Here is an 18,739-nt window from a genome sequence, read left to right as displayed (position 1 = left end):
ACAATCATGGTAGGAGACTTCAATAACCCATTTTCACAATGGATAGATCATCCAGACAGAAAATCAGTAAGCACCAAAGGTCTGAATAACACTGTAGACCAACTGTATCTAACAGACATACACAGAACATTTCACACAACAGCAGCAGGATACATGCTCTTCTCAAGCACACACAGAACATTCCCCAGGATAGATCATATGTTGAGCCACAAAACAAGTCTTAAGAAATTTAAGACTGAGGGCACCTGGGTGGCTCAGTTGGTTAAGCGACTGCCTTCGGCTCAGGTCATGATTCTGGAGTCCCGGGATCGAGTCCCGCATCGAGTCCCGCATCGAGTCCCGCATCGGGCTCCCTGCTCGGCAGGGAGTCTGCTTCTCCCTCTGACCCTACCCCCTCTCATGTTCTCTCTCTCATTCTCTCTCTCTCGCTCTCGCTCTCAAATAAATAAATAAAATCTTTTAAAAAATATTTAAAAAATAATAATAATAATAAAAAAGAAAGAAATTTAAGACTGAAATCAAGTATCTTTTCTGACCACAATGGTATGAACTACAGTCAGTAACAGACAAAATAAAAGGCATTAAAGAAGACACAAGTAAGTGAATAGATATCCCATGTTCATGGATTGGAAGAATTAATATTGTTAAAATGCCCATACTGCCCAAAGCAATCTACAGATTCAATACAATGTTTATGAAAATTCCAATGGCACTTTTAACAGAAATAGAAAAAAAGATCCTAAAAGCTGTATGAAACTAAAAAAGTTCACAAATAGCCAAAGCAACCTTAAGAAAGAAGAACAAAGTTGGAGGCATCACAATTCCTGAGTTCAAACTATATTACAAGGCTACATTAATCAAAACAGTATGGTACTGACATGAAAACAGATACATAGACAAAGGAGCAGAACAGAGCACCCAGAAATAAACCCACCTATATATTATCATATACCTTTGTACAAGGGTGCCAAAAACAAAAATTTCGAAAAAATAGTTTCTTCAATAAATGATGCAGGGAAAACTGGATATCCACATGAAAAAGAACTGAAATTAGACACTTATCTTACACCACTCACAAAAATTAACTCAAAGACCTGAAACCATAAAACCCTAGGACATAGGGAAAAGGTTCTTGACATTGGGTCAAGGATATATGCATATGACAGCAAAAGCAAAGGCAACAAAAATTAAAATAAACAAGTGGGACTACATCAAACTAAAAAACTTCTTTTTTTAAAAAAAGATTTATTTATTTATTAGAAGTGGGGAGGGGCCAAGGGAGAGGCAGAGAAAATCAAGGAGACTCCATGCTGAGGGCGGAGTCCACACAGGGCTCAATCTCACAACCCTGAGCTGAAACCAAGAGTCAGATGCTTAACCCACTGTGCCACCCAGGCACCCCAAAAAGCTTCTTTACAGCAAGAAAATAATGAAAAAAATGTAAAGGCAACTATGGGTTGGCAGAAAATGTTTGCAAACAATATATCTGATAAGAGATTAAGATCCAAATATATAAAGAACTCACACAACTCAACAGCAATCAATTAACCAATAAAAAAAATGGGCAAAGGACCCATATAGGCATTTTTTTCAAAGAAGACATACAAATGGCCAACAGGTATATGAGAAGGTGCTCAACATCACTAATCATCAAGGAAATGCAGATCAAAACCACAATGAGGGGCGCCTGGGTGGCTCAGTCGTTAAGCATCTGCCTTTGGCTCAGGTCATGATCCCAGGGTCCTGGGATCGAGCCCCACATTGGGCTCCCTGCTCAGCAGGGAGCCTGCTTCTCCTTCTCCCTCTGTCTACCACTCTGCCTACTTGTGCTCTCTCTCTGTCACATAAATAAATAAAATCTTAAAAAAAAAAACACAATGAAATATCCCTTTAAGCCTGTTAAGATAGCTATTATAAAAAAGACAAGAGGTAAGTATTGAGGGAGGGTGTGAAAAAGAGAGAACCTAATGCATGTTGGTGGGAATGTAAATTAGAACAGCCATTATGAAATAAAGTATGGAGGTTTCTCAAAAAAGTAAAAATAGAACTACCATATTATCCAGCAATCCCACTTCTGAGTGTACATCCAAAAAAAATTAAATCAGGATCTCGATGAGTTATCTGTACTCTCAAGTTCATTGTTGCATTATTCATGACGGCCAAGTTGTAGAAACCACTAAGCGTCCAGATGAATGGATGACAAATGAATAGATAAAGAAAATGTGGTGTGTATATACAATGGAATATTAATCAGCCATAAAAAAGGAGGAAATCATGCCATTTGTAACAACTTGGATGAATATGGAGGACTATGCTAAGTAAAATAAGCCAAACACAGAAAGACAAATACTACATGATCTCGCTTATATTTGGAATATAAAAAAGTCAAACTCATAGAAATAGAAAGTAGAATACTGGTTGCCAGGGCTGGTGGGTGAGTGAAATGAGGAGATGCTGGTCACAGGATACTAACTTTCAGTTATAAGATGAATACGTCCTGAGAGTCTAATGCACAGTATGGTGAATAGTTAATAATATTGTAAGTTTGAAATGTGCTAAGAGAATAAATCTTATTTGCTTTTGCCACACAGAAAAGGGGTTACTATGTGAGGTGATGAATGTGTTAATTACTTTCACAATCATTTCAATGTATATGTGTATTAAATCATCAAGTTGTATACACTAAATATTTGCAATTTTTATTTGTCAATTATACTTCAGTAAAGATGGTAGTCAATTACCATTCCACAGTACAGATTCACTAAAATTATTTAACCAAACTCCAGTTAATAGATATTTTCTGGTTTGGGTATATAGAAAGAATGCTGTAAAGACATGCCTATATGTATGTCTTTGTCGGCTTAAGCATTTCTCTAGAATAAATTCTTTTTCCCCCTTCTAATTTTAATTTAATGATTCTAATTTGCTTCCAGACAGAAACTTAGAGAAGCAAGCTAACCAGAACGTCATGTAAAATTATAAACGTGCTTTAAGTGAAGGGCTAAGGATTTGTCCACTAGCAAAATCCATGAGTTTTAGATTCTCATCTATTAAATCTATCCCTTCCCAACACAGAGGGTTTAACTTTTTCTGAATTTACTTATCCTCTGGAATGTTGAGATTATCAGCTCCCTCTGACTTCCAAACATTTATCGAACACCAATAATTGGTGAGAAATCTACTCCCCTGGGGATGTGAAAAGGATTGGCATACGGTTTTTAAAGTACAGTATAATTTTTTAAATGATAATTTAATTATATTCCTAATTTGAGGATACAATTTACAGAGTCCCCCCCAAAAAAGGCATCTCCCCCGAACTTTTAAATACCGTTTGATTTCTGAACATTTGTGGAATAAATCTACTATTTAAATGGAAGCATTTTGTATTAAGAGTCTTTAGATATATGTAGCCAGACTTACTGTAATGGCATAAAAACAAATACGTAATTTTAAGTGCTCTGCAAACGTAGGTATATCTTTACTAAACAGCATATAGCTGAATTTATATTTATTCCAGTGAATAACGTCCCTAACCAATTTTATCTATTTGTATTTATCGTGACTATTGATGTATTTGGATTTGTTCATGCAAATTTATTTTGTTTATCTAATCCTTACTAGTTTTTTTGTTTCCTCTCCCTGTCCTTTCCTACTTCTTACTGGAATGTCATGACAGTTGAATGAATTACTGTCCCCAATTCTTCACTCTCTCTTAATAGTATTATATACATACACACCTTTGCCATGGCTGGCTTTGGGCTTGGGCATGTGACTCACATTAGTCAATGAAATGTTTAAAGATGAAATGTAACCAGGGGCTTGAAATGTACTTGCACAGTTGCTTTTGAAGTCTGGCTTGGCCTGGGTAAGATTTTATATTAATTTTAGACTGGATTTTTTGCACCACACTGGTAGTACATATTAGAACTCCCCTCACTGCATTTTTAAGCCTGGAATTTTAACTACTTGATGACGATTTTTCTCCTATCAAAGACCCTGTACAGACAGAAGTGTCCAAACTGCTTGCCTGGGTACTGACAGGTTTTGGGGGGTTTTGTTTTGTTTTTTAATTTCCCTGTCATATTGGGATCAACACTCAAGTTTTATGTATGCAGCTGGATGTCAGCTGCCTTGTTTTAAACAAGCCCAAGGCCATATCTTCTATCCCAGCTTGACATTTCTGTTTCTTTCTTTAGAATGTGGCTGTGCCCTTAAACACTTTTTGGATATCTACAAAACATTTCTATCAGTATGAAATAGAGGGAGGGTCAGTCCACATTAGACTGGCTTGATATTTATCCAGTCACTCAAATAGTTTGTGCCCGATTAGCTGATTTGAAATTAAAATCATTGGAAGAAACTGAGCAGAAAGGTAGGAAGAATAATAATATCACAATTCATTCTCACTTTGGGAATGCCCCTCATACCAAAAACCCACTCAGGCATGGCTCAGCTGTGTCATCTGTTCATTAAACAATTACTTATTAAGGTCCTATGATACTCTGAACTTTGGGGAATCCAAGAGGGCAGAACTTGGCTTTCAGGAGAGGGCAGTCTACCAGGAAAGATTTAATATGTGCATACTTATAAATAATAGTGAAAGTATCAAAAGAGACAGGCAAATAAAGTCATATGAGAGAAGAAAAGATCATTCCAGCTAAGAGGGCATGATATTTTGATACAATAAGAAATATACATTTGGTCTTGGTCCTGGTTCCTGGCACAAAACTCCTAAAATTTTTGGAATTTCCTAATAGGGAGGAGAGAAGTCTTTTGTTATTTAAATAATTCCCTTGCAACTGTACCCGAGTTTATGCTAATGAGTTGACTCCTGGGGCTGGTTGCCACAGGATTAGGTTGGTTGCCAGAGGATTAGGTTAAAGGGTAGGAACTTTCTTGGACCTTACCCTGGGACCTCTGGGGAAGAAAGAGGAGCTGGAGATTGAACTCATCACCAATGGTTAATGATTTAATTGACCTTGCCTCATAAAACATAAACAAGGGGGTTTAGAGAGCTTCTGGGTTGGCACACAAGATGCTAGACCTCATTGTATGTATCTCCTTCCCTGGCTCTTCATTTGTATCCTTTAAAATATCCATTGTGATAAATTGTTAATGGTAAGTAAACTGTTTCCCTGGGTTCTATGAGCCATTTTAGCAAGTTTTTGGAACTGGTGAGGGGGTCGTGGGAACCCCTGATTTATAGTGGGTTGGTCAGAAGTACAGGTTACAACCTGGGACTTGTGACTGGTGTCTGAAGTAGAGGCAGTCTTGTGGGACAGCCCTTACCCTGGGAGGTCTGTGCTAACTCTGGGTAGACACTGTCATAACTTAGTTACATTGGAGGGCATCCAGTTGATGTCCACCAAGAACTGGAGAGTTGCTTAGTGTGGAAAACCTCACACATCAGTTGTCAGATGGGTTGTGAGTAGAAGGAAATAGCTTTTTTTTTTCCTTTCAGGAGAACATTGAAAGTCGACCTTGAAGAAATGACCCCTCCTTCTTCTCCCTTTCCCTCCCTGGTTTTCCTTCCTCCTTCTTCCCTTTCACAGGTATTTACTAAGCACTTTCTTGGTTTCATGGCATTGATTTGAGTGCTGGGAAGGCATAACTGAAGAAGACAAATACCCTACCCTCATGATATTCTGGGGAGGAGGGTGGGGAAGAGGGAAGGAAATAATATAACAATTTCAGGCAGTGAAAAGTACTATAAAAAAAATAAGGCAGGGTAAAGTAGAAGAAAGTGATACGATGGGGCACAATTTTAGAATGGTGGTTTGGATAGGGAAGGTAGAATGACTTTTAAGTAGAGACCCGAGTCAGTTGAAACAGTAAGTCAAGGAGATCTCTGACAAGAGCAAGAGGGTTAAAAAGACTGGTATTTTTAAAAAAATAACAAGGAACCTGGTGTGCAGGGGCTGCAAGTAAGGAGGAAAGTGGAAGAGCAGAGGTCAGAAGGGCCCAGGTGCTGTAGGGCTTCATAAATATGGTAATGAGGTACAGATTCTGTTTGAAGTATAATAGGAAGACACGGGAAATACTTAGCTGAAAGGTGATATAATCTTACTTTTTATTAAAAAGGATCACCCTGGCAATAAATGAAAAATAGATCATTGTAGGGAGGGAATGTGGGTGTAAGAGGAAAAGCAGGAAGGCTGAATAGGGGGCCTGTGGAAACAGTAAACGAAGGCAGTCTGTTCTAAGGTGTTGGCCACACAGAAGTGAAGACTGGCCAAATTGTGCACGTATTTGGAGGGTGGATTCAAAAGTTCTTACTAATGGACAGATTGTGGGGTAGAGGAGATTTGAGAGGAGTTAAGAGATCAATGATCTGTGGGTCCTTAAGGGAACAGAATGAGAAGCAAACTAGGGCATTAATAGTGAGCCAAAGTTTCTTGTTTTGGACACTTTCTAAGCAATTATATTTTATAGTTCTGTACTAATATTATTATTGATTAAAAAAAAAACTTAAAAAAAAAAATAATCTTAAAGCAAAAGCCCCCGAATCGGTTTTCTTCATGCCTGAGGCTGGTTCCAATCACAAAAAAAGAAAAAGCTGGGTAGCCATGCAGCTCAAGTCCTACTTTTCTCTAACCACAAAAACCAGACAGTGTGACATCTTAAAAATGCATTCTGCTTACTTGTCATATTGGTTTGATCCCTTCCTGAACTGGTCTATGATAAGCACTGTGCAGTACAATCATTTTAATGTTTAAAAATATTCAAATGAATATTAAAGCTAGGAAGATTATATGATTGATTGGATTATCTGGCATTCAGCTATTGTGGGGTTAATAAGACCTAATTTATAGATGGCCTAACATATCCTTAGTGTTCAATGTTTAAATTGCTGAGATTTTAGTTTCTTTATGTTCTTTTTTTAATATTCATCAATTGACAGTATAAATTGTTAATATGTAAATCTTAGCTTCCAGCATCAATTTGTAATCTTTTTGCTTTTAATTAGAATTATTTTATTTTCTTTGACTAGTAAAATGTTTTTATTTAAGGTGGATTAAACGTAATGCCTCTAAATAATGCTAAAGAAAATTATCAAAAATGTCCATATAAATTGATGTTTAATTTCAAATCCTTCACTCAGTGGGGCCAAAAACACAACAAAAAATTTCATGATAGTCAGAAAGTATGTATGTTTCACAGCTGATCTATACGCATAGTGTGTGTACCTCTGGGGAATTAATATCTGCGTTTGGATGCTATGATACAACATACTAGTAACTGATATTTGTTCGATCTCAAAACTGCTGGAGATTATTTTGAGGAATTAATTAAAAAAAAAAATCTCCTTAGTCTTTTATGCTGATGTAATTTACAACTCCAAGCACTTCGATTGCCAAGCAACTACTGAAGCCAAAGTGGAAAAATAAGTGCTGTTTTACCTCCTAATAGAACAAAAAGATGATACCAATGTATAATCAATTCTAACTTAAATTTGGTATGTGCAACTGCCAATTAGATTGTGTGGGCTCTGAATTTTAAAGAGGCTTGAAGAACATTCTCAAAAGGACTCAATAAATTTAATTCTTAATGCTCTTCATTCCTGGAGAACAAAATGTAACCTGGAAAGCATATTTCTATAAAAGATTCAGGGACATTGTCTCATAATACTCATCCTGTCAGCTAACAGATATTAATGCATAACATGAAAAATATAATTTGATGGTTTTCACATACTAAAAACAAGGGCATCTTAGAAAAGTCATCCTAACAGAACTGGTATGGTAAATCTGAAAAGGTACATCTATGATGAGTAATGCTGTGGTCCAGGTAAGTAGTAAGACATGTTAGTTTTATTGCAGAACAGCCAGATTTTATTCTTACCTTTATGCTAAGTGTAAGGATATAGAGATAGAAATACATAGTCCCTCTTAAAGTAGTTCATTAGCAAAAATGTGGTTCCAGATGTTTCCTTTATTAAGACTATATATAGAAAGTGTTGAGCATGTGACCAAACACACATGCAAATTACTATATGCATGTATATAACACATTACATTTAATTTAAAATACATATAGATACTACTTTCTTAAGTATATATATATAATATACCTAAAAATACAAAGCAAAAGGTATGAGATAAAAATTGATTCTGAATAAAAATTTCAGTATTTTTCCCTTTGAATTCTCTATAGGGATTCATGTGTCCTACTTTGGAAATCACGGGTAAAAGAAAACAGAGTAAAATGTACTAACTGCTGGGATAGAGATGAACATGTTTCTACGATGGGAGCTTGAGAGAAGCATCTAAACCGTAAGAATGATAATCCCAAAATAAAATGGTGAGGGCCTAAGGGCCTACACTCTGATAAAACAGAAAGATCACACCTATGATGTTACAGTGTCTTTTGGTATTATCCTATCTCCTGCTAAATTTTGTTAGCATAAAAAGTTAATTATAGCATTTCTGGAAAACGTGATAAAGGTTGCCTCGTTTGTTAATTCCTCCATAAAAAGAGACCAGGATATCAAAATTAAAAATCCAGGAACAAAATCTTCAACAAAACTAGGTAGCAAGATGTGATTTGGGGCTGAATTTTAAGACAGCCCCAAGATTCTTGCCGGCTAGGGTACACACTCTATGCAATCTCTAAGTGTGGGCAGGAACTGTGACCATAATGGAATATCACTCTCAGGATTACATTAAGTAATATATTAAGGATGGAAGAATTTTGCAGATACAGTTAAGGTCCCCATCATTGTCTTTTGAGTTAACCAAAAGGGAAATGATCCTGGACGGACCTGGTTTAATCAAATGAAAGCCCTTTAAAAAAGGACTGCGCTCTTTCCTAAGAGAGAGACCCTCTCCTCTGGGCCTTGAAAAGGCAGAGTCCTGTTCTGCACTGCCTATGAAGAGAACCCAGGCTTTCCTTAAAATTAAAGACTCCAGGAAGAACAGACTTTGTCTCTTCTTCGCTGGCTTGCCATGAATTGTACAACTGCAACGAAATGAATTTGACAACAACCTGAGGGATCTTGGAAGCAGATGCTTTCCTAGGACAGCCTACAGATGGGAAAGCAGTCCAGCTGTTAGGTCAAAGCTAGACAGGAGCAGTGGAAGGAACACCCCAAGGCAGAGTCCCAAGTCCTTCAAGGGGAATGACAGGCACATGAGCTGGAGGCAAGGATAGTGATAAACTACACATTAAAAGCCCAGACACACTGAGGCGCCTGGGTGGCTCAGTCGTTAAGCATCTGCCTTCAGCTCAGGTCATGATCCCAGAGTCCTGGGGTTGAGCCCCACATCGGGCTCCCTGCTCGGCGGGAAGCCTGCTTCTCCCTCTCCCACTCCCCCTGCTTGTGTTCCCTTTCTTGCTATGTCTGTCAAATAAATAAATAAAATCTTAAAAAAAAAAGCCCAGGGACACAACATCATGACCTTGTGGCTTCCAAGACCTTAGGGCTGACAAATCAAGAGCCACCATGCAGATTAAGTGCTCTCCTCTTTCACCTCTGCCCCAAGGTAACCCCTAGGCTCATTATAATGCACTTGCATGGCAGGAACGGCCCCACCAGATGGAGAAAGATTGCCATGAGCATTCTGGTACAAACCTTGTAGGGTCAAAAACTCCCCCTCCCAACCTGTGGGAGGAGTTCCCCAAAAGACTGGATGCAGCCTTCACCCCACCATGCATCAAGCTCCTCCCAGCCCAGAGAGACTCAACAACTATCAAATCCCAAAACAACCTAGGGCTGGTTCCACCTCACTGAACCTGCCCTGCTCTCCCACCTTGAGAGTGCACTTTTGCTTTCATAAACTGCCCTGTGCTTGCTACTTTCCTTCTGGCTGTCTTCATTCCAGCATGGATCTCCATGTAATCTTCCCTTGGGGAATCCAAAGACCGGAGACCTCCATTCACACAAAGCAGACTCTTCCACTGGTAACATAGCCCACACCTTAATTTCAGCCTTGTGATACCCTAAGCAGAGAACACAGCTCAGGAGATCTGTGGAATTTTTGACACACACAAACTGTGAGGTAATAAATGGCTGTAGTTTTAAGAAGTCGGGGGCGGCGCCCGGGTGACTCAGTTGGTTAAGGATCTGACTCTTGATTTCAGCTCAGGTCAGGATCTCAGGGTCCTGAGATGGAGCCCCAGGTGGGCTCCATACTCAGCAGGGAGTCTGCTTGAGATTCTCCCTTGCCCTCTGCCCTTCTCCTGGCTCATGAGCACTCTCTCTCTAAAATAAGTAAATCTTTAAAAAAAAAGTCAAGTGTTTTATGCAGCAAGAATTTGTTACAAAGAATAAAATACTAATACACAAAATACCTCCAAGAATTCCATAATGCATTTAAATGATAAACCACTGACAGCCAGATAGTCATGGTATCAGCATCAGGGATGGAGATAAGAAAATCAAAAGCCCATTTAACACACCAAAATAGTCAAGAGGTTCTCAGTGACAGCCACAGTAACCTAGTAACCGAGAGGGCACTTTCTATTCCAACTCATTAGAGTGAGCAAGAGGTTTATGTGAAGGTCCAAAAGGTCAGAGCAATTCGGGCCCTAAGAATTTCCATAAACTACACACCGAAGTCTCCCACTAAAGATAAATTCTGGGAATAGAAACAAATTGAGGTAAATGGGAATAATAGTGACTGAAGAAAAAGTTCAGAAAAATTTAGGGGAGAAGACAGGGCCAGGATAAACCTGAAAGTATAAAACTATTCTTCGTTTCTTCAGGAAAACCACAGAACAAAGAGTTTTAGAGCTATGAAGCTAGAAAAGATATTTAAGTCACTACTTTTGTTCAAAATTTCAGCAAACCTAACCTGATGACAAAAATTAAAAATGGGAAAGGAATTGTGTTTGAGTCTCATTTGTAAAGTGGTAATAATAAAAAAAAAAAAAAAAGAGGAAAGAATTAGCACCCTTTAAAGCAAGGAAAGTATGCCAAAAAAGCTTGCCAACAAATTAGATAAAACTCTAGCCTAATTTTTCAAAATGAGCCAAAAGAAATCAAGAAAATAATTGAAGATATGAAAAGACAACATCATTAAGAATTAGAAAAACTCAAGAGATTAGGTGATAGAACTCAGGAAATTTAAACATAAATGAAATAAGTAATTTCAGAAAGGAAAAATAAACCAGAAAAAAATGCAAACACAATGGGTAATGCTATAAAGAAGTGAAAAATAAAAATAGGAAGCATTTTTAAGGTACAAAAAATAAAAGGACGCTCTCTTGGAAAGAGAACCCCACAAAAAAGAAAGTAAAAAGAAAAGAGAAGGTATACCTGTGATGAAGGGTAGTTGGAAGGCAGGCAGGCAGACCAAGGGGTCCCACCCTAAGAGGAAACCACCCTTAAAAGGATTTTACACTGCCCAGGAAGGAGCCCTCCACTCTTTCCCATGTGATAGATAGGTGACAAAAACCTGATTGGATGACAGACCCAGGGAGGGTTAATCAGATTAAAACAGCCCACCAGCAAGCCCAGAAAAACCCCTAGGCTTAGAAACTCCAGTGGCAGCGCTCTCAGGTCCCCTCCCTCCTCGGGAGCCTTGTACTACCACTTTGCTATTGTTCAATAAACCTTGCTTGCTGCCCACCACTCTGGTCTACCTCTTCACTTTTCGAAGTGGCGTGACCAAGAACCCTGGGCACCGATGGAGAAAAAATCCTGTAACACCTGGGTGGCTCAGTCGGTTAAGTGTTGGACTCTCGATTTCGGCTCATGTCATGAGATCAAGCTCCACATCAGGCTCCACACTGCTGAGGGTGGAGCCTGCTTATGATTCTCTCTCTCTTTCTCCCTCTGCCCCCCCCATAAATAAGTAAATAAATAAAGTGATACAAAGGATTTGAGAGGAAGTCTTAAATATATAACGCAAAAAAAGAATCCAACATATTATAGGAGTCCTCAAAGAAGAAAGCCAGAACAATGGGACACAATGAATAAAAACTTAACTAAAATGGAAAAAAAGATTTAAAAATATGTATACACGAATAATATATTGTATATTGGGCAAGGTTTCCAAATTGATCAATAAGAACACATATTCTAGTCAAATTTAAAGTGAAAAAGAAAAAAAAAACACTTTGGGAATCTAGGTTAAAACTCCAAGGCACTTGTGAAAGACAAAAAAGTCAGACTGAAATCAAAGTTCAGACAACACTTTCTTTGAGAGAGAGAGAAGGAGGGGAGGGGCAGAGGGAGAAAGAGAATCTTAAGCATGCTCCACACCCAGTGCCAAGCCTCACACTGTGCCTGATCCCACAACCTTAAGATCATGACCAGAGCCAAAATCAGCAGTTGGACACTTAAACAACTGAGCCATCCAGGTATCCCTTGAAGCAACACAATTCTATGGCAGAAGACAACCAGAGAAAATAAAATGGGAACTAGTGATTTTAAATTAAGCAAATAATTTTGAAATATTAAAGTACATCTAACAGTTGGTGTCTACATGTGAGAACTATGGAAACATTCTAGTCAGCTCTTCCTCAGTATCACTTCCAGGCAGACAAACTACTGGAGAAACAACGACAGAACACTAAATATATCTTCACTATATAAAGACTCAACAAAAAGACAACCTAAATAAAAAATGGTCAATGGGGTGGTTCAGTCAGTTAAGCGATCCACTCTTGATTTCGGCTCAGGTCATGATCTCAGGGTTGTGAGATTAAGACCCTCATAGGGCTCCAAGCTGGGCATGGAGCCTGCTTGAGATTCTTTCTCCCACTCCCTCTCTCTTGCTTTCTCTCTCTCTCTCCCTCCCTCTCTTAAAAAAAATACGGTCAAATGACTTGAACAGACATTTCTCCAAAGATAAACAAATAGTCAACAAGCACACAAAAAGATGTTCAGCATCATTAATCATCAGGGAAATGCAAATCAAAACTTCTCACACTCACTAGAATCACTAAAATAATATTTAAAAACAGATAGCAAGTGTTGGTGAGGGTAGAGAAATTGGAACCCTTGTAAACTGCTGATGAGAATGTAAAATGGTACAACCACCGGGGAAAATATTTCCTCAAAAGTTAAAGACAAGATATGACACTGCAACTGAACCAGAAGAATTGAAAGCAGGTATTCAAATACTTGGATGCTTTCGGCAGCATTATTTACAATAGCCAAAAGGTAGAAACAACCCATTGTCTATCAATGGATGAATAATTAAACACAATATGTTATAAATACACAATGGAATATTATTTAGCCATTAAAAGGAATGAAGTATTGATATATGCTGGCTACAACATGGTTGAACTTTGAAAACATTGTGCTAAGTGAAATAAATCAGACACAAAAGGCTAGATATTATATGATTTCATTTATATAAAGTATCTAGAAAGAGTAAATCCAAAACAAATTGGTGGTTGCCAGGTACTGGGGGAGGTGGGAATGAGGACTGAATGCTTAATAGGTATGGGGTTTCTTCTTAGGGTGATGAAAATATTTTGGAATGAGATAGAAATGATGGTTGAAAAATACTATGAATGCACTAAATATCACTGTATTGCAAATTTTAAAATGGTGAATTTTATATTGTAAATTTCACCTCAATAAAAAATAAACTTAACCAAGTTAAAAAAAATGATCACCAGTATTGGGACATATAAGCATCATGTAGCTCCTGATTCACTGAGAACACAGCATGAGTTCTGTGGTATTCAAGCAAAAAAAAAAAAAAAAAAAGCATAACCTGAATCTAATCATGAGGAAACATCAGATAAACCCACACTGAGAGATGGTCTACACAGTAGCCATATTCTTTAAAAATGTCAAGGTCATGAGAGAAAAGGGAAAACTGGGAAACTTTCCAAACTGAGAGATTAAAGAGACAACCAAATGTAATATGCAATCCTTGATTGTATCCTGTACCTATGAAGCATACTGTTGAGACAATCAGCAAAACATTATAGAGTCCATGGGCTAGATGATGGAATTCAATGTTAATTTTGTGATTTTGGTGGCCATACTGTGGTTATAAAGAAGAATGTCCTTGTTTTTAGGAGAAAGTCATTGATGTAATAAGGGGTAATGGGGCCATCACATATGCTACTTAATCTTTAATGGTTCAGAAAAAAATTTGTATGTATACATGTATATATATGTATGTGTGTTATTATGTATTATATAGTGTGTGTATAAATGTATGTATATGTGTGTATGTACATATGCATGTGTGTATAATATCCACATAAATATACACACACTGTTATGTGTAGAGAGAGAGAGGAGGGAGAAGAAATGATTTGCCTAATGTAGTAAAATTTCAACAAATGAAAAACCATGTGAAAATTATATGGAGTTCTTCATACTACTCTTGAAATACTTCTGTACAACAGAAACTTCTTAACTTCCTATTTTTTTTTTTGAAAAAAGGAAGATTATACCATAATTCCTGGACTCCACTACTTACCTATAATGAAAACAGGATACAGGCAGGAGAGGACAAGGACTGAGGCCAGTCTTCTTTAGGTATATATTGTTTCATAGATTGAATCTTGAAAACACGGAAATTTTTACTAAATCATAAAGAAAAACTAAATTTAAAAACAGCAATTTCTGAAAATAAAAAAAAGATCCTAAATATGAAACCAGTTGATACTATAACCACAAGACATGAGCTATTCCATGTGATTCTAAAAGAGAATAATTTGACCTAATATCTCTGAAGGTACAGGTCATAAGGACAAAAGGAAGTACAAATAAATTTTAAACTCATTTCAGTAATTATATAAGTGGGCTAGTATCCCCCCAGCAATCATATAAGTGAGGATAGAATTTTGCTATTCTGAGTCTCTTTGTGTGTAAAATGGCATAACAATGAATAACCTGGTATTCTAATTCTGTTATCTTTGGTGTTGAGAACTGGGATTCTTAATGTAGGTGAAAGGAGATATATACGTAAAACAGAAATCATTAAGTAAAAACTCTGCAGTCTGATTTTGAACTGGAACAATGAGTATAAACTGGTGACATAGCTTTATCTTAAAACAAACAAACAAAAAAAACCCAACATTGTCTACTGAAACAACTAGCTCCAATAGCAATGAGCATCGTAGCCCCCAAGTTTTGGTCTGAAAATACTATTTCCCACTAAAGGAAATAAAGATCCATTTGGAAAAATGGCTGATTGAAGATCTGGGACAGGAATTATATGGAGGCTAAGTAGAAGGTTGAGGGGCCCTAATGATTAAAATAAGAAAAATTCACCATTGATAACAACAGTAACTGCGGTGGATTGAAACATATCTAATTCTATGAGCTAATAATAATAACAACAACAACTCATCACTCCACATTGTAAAAGGCTAGAAAGCAAATTCATTATTTTGAGAACCAGCAAATAAAGGGCAAAAATCAACCATTTATCTTGACTTTCTTATAAATGGTTTCACTGTTAACCCAATAGTAGATGAAGGGCAGTTTTTCCCTTAGAAGTACTATGCTAATAAATGTAAAAGTAATGATAGAATAGGAACATTCATTATCAATCCATAACAAGTTAATAGAGGCATTGAGCATCAATGGCTACTAACATCAAACAAGAGAAACAAGCAAGAATAATGTTAACTCCTGATGTAAGAACACTACACCACTATAAAACAGACTTGCCGAAATGAAATCATACCCGATTCTGATTAAACCTCTATACCCAATTAATATTTCACAGGAAATTCAGAAAACTGAGGAACATGTCAAGCTACTCCTCAAAGATGCTATCCATTAAAATCCAGACTGTGGAAAACCCTACAGCACAAAGGATCAGCCTTCTACTACACTGATTACACAGGAAAAAAGAGAGAATAATACTGGTTAAAACAGATTGAAAAGACATATGAAAAACTGCAAATTATGGCCCCATTGGGGAATATGGGTTCTATTTAATACAAGCAAATTGAAAACATTATGATGTTTATGAGATAATTAGAAGTTTGAACTTGGCTACCTATTGATGTTATTAAAGAATTACTATTAATTACTTGAATATGATAATGGCATAGTAATTGTATTTAACAGTTTTCTCTTTTAGAGATTCACACAGAAATATTTATGGATGAAATGATATGATGCTGGAATATGCATCAAAATAACATTAGGAGTGAGCTAAGGAAGGTGCATATGGATGAAGAGAATGGCCATGCATCAAAGCTGTTGAGGTGGATGATGGATACCCGAGGACTCATGACACTACTCTGGGAACCTCTGCACATGTTGGAAATTTTTTATAATAAGAATTAAAAGCAATTTACAACTATTATAATGAACTCAATTTAACTGATGTTAGTAATTTGACAGTTTTTGTATTATAAAATTTTACATACATTATGTAAAAATATTAAAAGACTAGAAGAGCTGCAGTTTTTGGATAGGTATATTCCATGTGTTACTACTCAGGAGTCTCCTTTGTCATCAATTCAAATAACATTCTTAGTTACTTAATTTTACATCTGACATTCTAATTTAACTGTAAGATCTTTATCACAGGCCCAGAGAATGATTCCTCCAATAGTTGCACATTTAAGATACAATTATTTTTAATGCCGATAGTAAATGAAATTGCGCTGTATTCTGAAGTGAGGTAAAGGTACACTTGATTTTTTTTTTTTTAAGATTTTATTTATTTATTTGAGACAGAGAGAATGAGAGACAGAGAGCATGAGAGGGAGGAGGGTCAGAGGGAGAAGCAGACTCCCTGCCGAGCAGGGAGCCTGATGCGGGACTCGATCCCGGGACTCCAGGATCATGACCTGAGCCGAAGGCAGTCACTTAACCAACTGAGCCACCCAGGCGCCCGGTACACTTGATTTTAAAGAAGGTTTATTTTAGGAGCGAAACTCGAGTACACACACACACACACATACACATATATACGTATATATACACATGCACAAACACTTTTAAAAATAGAAACAATGGAAGTCTGAAAATAGGATAAAAAAAAAAGTGCTATTTTCAACTCAACTCTATCCATTTTGAAATGCTAATTATGAACAACTGTTTTTCTGTTAACTTACCAGAAAATGATTTTGATGTGTTTGTTTTTATAAAACCTTTAACTTTCAACTTATTAAAATTTTAAGAAGCTGGAAAATGCTAATTAGCACAGAAATTTTGTTTTTACATCACATTTTTAAAATATAAAGTAATGCTTTCTTGGAATCTCTAAAAGACTATGTTTCAAAGGATACAACATTCTTAAAATGCAATCAGGTCATAATCATGGAATCTTTGCAAGAATCTACTGTTTTATTTAAAAGTGATGAAGAAGGCATATATGTGTAACAGCATTGTGTGGCAGAAAAAACACTACCTTAGGAATAGATAAAAACAGGTTCTAATTCTCAGTGTCATTATCTATGAGGCCTAGAGAAAATCATATATTGTCTGGAATATAATTTCATTAGTGCCATAAATTGGGAATGAATTGTTTCTACATTTTCAATTATTTCAAATGAATAAAAGATATTTCCTCACCTTTAAAATGGGATGAATAATATCAATACTTTACTGGGCTCTTTGAGTATAGTGCTAGAGAAAAGCTGGGGACAATTACTAGCAAACATGGTTTCTCAAAAATTCACCCTCTGCTGGTAGAACCTGACTCTTCTTTTATCCTCAGGAGCAGTGAATGAACTGGAAATAGCCAAGGAAAAGAAGCTATCCTCAGTTGACTTTTGAAAAGCAGACTTTTTAGTTCTAAAGATTAACCTCAATATCCACCTGATTTGTGAACAACTCATCTTCTAGGTAATATTTCTCACAAAGGAGGTCACACAGATATTTGAGAAGCCCAGAAATCTGGAAATTGAAGCAGCAGAGAAATAAATTGTGCCATATAGGGTCAGTGCTTCTAATTAGCCCAGGCACAGAATCTCCACCACTCTTACATACGGCCACAAAGTAAGAAAGAAGAGTTTTATTATGTCCTGTAACCTGTGTGTCCCAGAAAACACTTAAGAAAAAGGTACTTTCAGGAATAGTTGAGAACACTTCTTTTTAATGTGCTAAATGAATTCTTTTTAAATCAAAATTCCTACTTGAAGTTCAATATTGATAAATGTTTTATTAAAATTATCTATTTAATTTGAATGTTATTTACTTATTTACATTTCTTTTTCATTTTCCTTTAGACACTTACCCATTTCTCCCACACCCAGCACCTGCCTTAGGCAACTACCAGTCTGATCTCTTTATGAGCTTTGCTTTTTAAAAAATGTATTTAACATTCCACATATATAAGAGAGATCATATGGCATTTTTCTCTCTGACTTATTTCACTTAGAATAATGCTCTCAAGGTCCAGTCATATTGTCACAAATGGCAAAACTTCATTCCTTTTTATGGTTGAATAATATTCCATTGTATATATACCGTATCTTCTTTATCCATTCATCCATCAATGGACACTTAGGTTGTTTCTGTATCTTGGCTCTTGTAAATACTGCTGCAATGAACATGGGGGTGCACATATCTTTTAAAGTTAGTGTTTTTATTTTCTTTGGATAAATACCCAGAAGTAGAATTGCTGGATCATATGGTAGTTCTATTTTTAATTTTTTGAGGAACCTCCATACTGTCTTCCACAGTGGTTGCACCCATTTACATTCCCATCAATAGAGCACAAGAGTTCCCTTTCTTCCACATCCTCACCAACATGTGTTATTTCTTATCTTTTTGATAGTAGCTATTATGGGGTGATAGTCCACTGTGGTTTTGATGGAGACCATCTTTTTATGTGTCTGTTTGCCATTTGTATGT

At 36.7% G+C, this 18,739-nt stretch overlaps 1 protein-coding gene across 15 annotated transcripts in view; it reads right to left on the bottom strand.

Moving 5' to 3' along the window:
- The window catches only part of GULP1 (GULP PTB domain containing engulfment adaptor 1), a 275,824-nt gene that overhangs the window by 148,442 nt on the left and 108,643 nt on the right, over positions 1-18,739 (bottom strand). For 3 of the 15 annotated variants that reach the window (XM_064586812.1, XM_064586806.1, XM_064586803.1), the window contains exon 3: positions 14,394-14,477. The exons of 9 other annotated variants lie outside the window; for them this stretch is intronic. The gene's annotated coding sequence lies outside the window, so the exon portion shown is untranslated. Of the gene's footprint in view, positions 1-14,393; positions 14,500-18,739 lie in introns of all 15 variants that reach the window. 3 more of the 15 variants (XM_064586805.1, XM_064586804.1, XM_064586808.1) reach the window with 1 other exon arrangement.

This window comes from Mirounga angustirostris, unplaced genomic scaffold (genome assembly GCF_029215605.1).
Source record: "Mirounga angustirostris isolate CCGP_5_RB_7025 unplaced genomic scaffold, mMirAng1.0.hap1 SCAF_3, whole genome shotgun sequence".
NCBI lineage: Eukaryota > Metazoa > Chordata > Mammalia > Carnivora > Phocidae > Mirounga > Mirounga angustirostris.
This window is presented reverse-complemented; position numbering and strand designations above follow the sequence as displayed.